The 1,329-nt window shown below is 51.2% G+C and overlaps 1 protein-coding gene across 1 annotated transcript in view; it reads left to right on the top strand.

Annotated features, from left to right (window-relative positions):
- Positions 1-1,329, top strand: part of LOC109938782 — a 14,648-nt gene that overhangs the window by 11,140 nt on the left and 2,179 nt on the right. The gene's annotated exons all lie outside the window — the stretch shown is intronic.

Here is a 1,329-nt window from a genome sequence, read left to right as displayed (position 1 = left end):
GTGCTGAGGGAGCGCCGCACTGTCGGAGGGTCAGTGCTGAGGGAGTGCCGCACTGTCGGAGGGTCAGCACTGAGGGAGTGCCGCACTGTCGGAGGGTCAGTGCTGAGGGAGCGCCGCACTATCGGAGGACCAATGAGTAGATGTGTACGATGAAGCTACTCTCGATAACGGTGATGGTGAAGCTATCAGCGATTGTTGTAAAAACCCATGTGGTTCAATTAATGGGAGGAAATCTGTTTCCTTCTCTGGTCTGGTCTGCATGTGACTCCAGACCCACAGCAATGTGGTTGAGAACTGGTGTCTGAAATGGGGAAGGACACTCAGATCAGAGGTAATTTCGCTGGATACGTATTTGTTGCCCAGGCCTGGACACCACCACATCTCCACACAAAAAAAAACAGAAAGAAAGAAACAAACTGAAATTTGGGCCATTTGTTTGCCTGGACCAAAGATTGGTTGATGAACAGGAAGCTGGGAGAAGGAATAAAAGACACCTTTACAAGCCCTTGCGATGTAACTAATGGCTTGGCACAGAATCTGTGCTGGGGCCTGACAGATAACTGGGTATATAAACTGAGGAGAATGCAGAGAGGCACCAACAATATCTGCACAGATGAAGGTAGTGGACAGCAAACTGGCCGTATTGGAATGTGGACTGGCGCCAATTTTGCACCTGAAAGCAGGATAAATTTCACGAGGAACATGCATAAGTGCCCCAGTTAAAGGAGCACAGACGGTTAAGCGAGCTGCACTGATGGCAAGTGTCTTCTGTTAGCTAAAGGATTAACAAATAGGAACTGAGAAGCGTTGCTGCAGTTACGTCAAACTCCAATGACACCACATCTGTTTGTGGTTCTCACCCCTACATCGAAAGCTGGATGTAACCGTACTCGAGGGAATGCAGCAAACATACATTCCTCGGGCTCTTGCATTATAGGTTTCTGCAGGGGAGGGAGGTGGGCAGATGTTGAAGTGTGGAATTAGGTCTGTCAGTTTCTGTGTAACACATGGGGGGGGCGTTGCGTTGGTTGCTGCATGGCCTCTTCCTGTGCATTTGTTATAAGGGGCTGAATGGGCATCTTCACACTGCTGTTCCTGCGGGACAGGCTGGAGAAGGGGCTGAATGGCCTTTTCCTGTTCCTGCGGGACAGGCTGGAGAAGGGGCTGAATGGCCTATTCCTGTTCCTGCGGGACAGGTTGGAGAAGGGGCTGAATGGGCCTCCTCTTGTTCCTGTGGGACAGGCTGGAGAAGGGGGCTGAATGGGCCTCCTCTTGTTCCTGTGGGACAGGCTGGAGAAGGGGCTGAATGGCCTTTTCCTGTTCCTGCGG

This window comes from Rhincodon typus, chromosome 48 (genome assembly GCF_021869965.1).
Source record: "Rhincodon typus isolate 14 chromosome 48, sRhiTyp1.1, whole genome shotgun sequence".
NCBI lineage: Eukaryota > Metazoa > Chordata > Chondrichthyes > Orectolobiformes > Rhincodontidae > Rhincodon > Rhincodon typus.
This window is presented reverse-complemented; position numbering and strand designations above follow the sequence as displayed.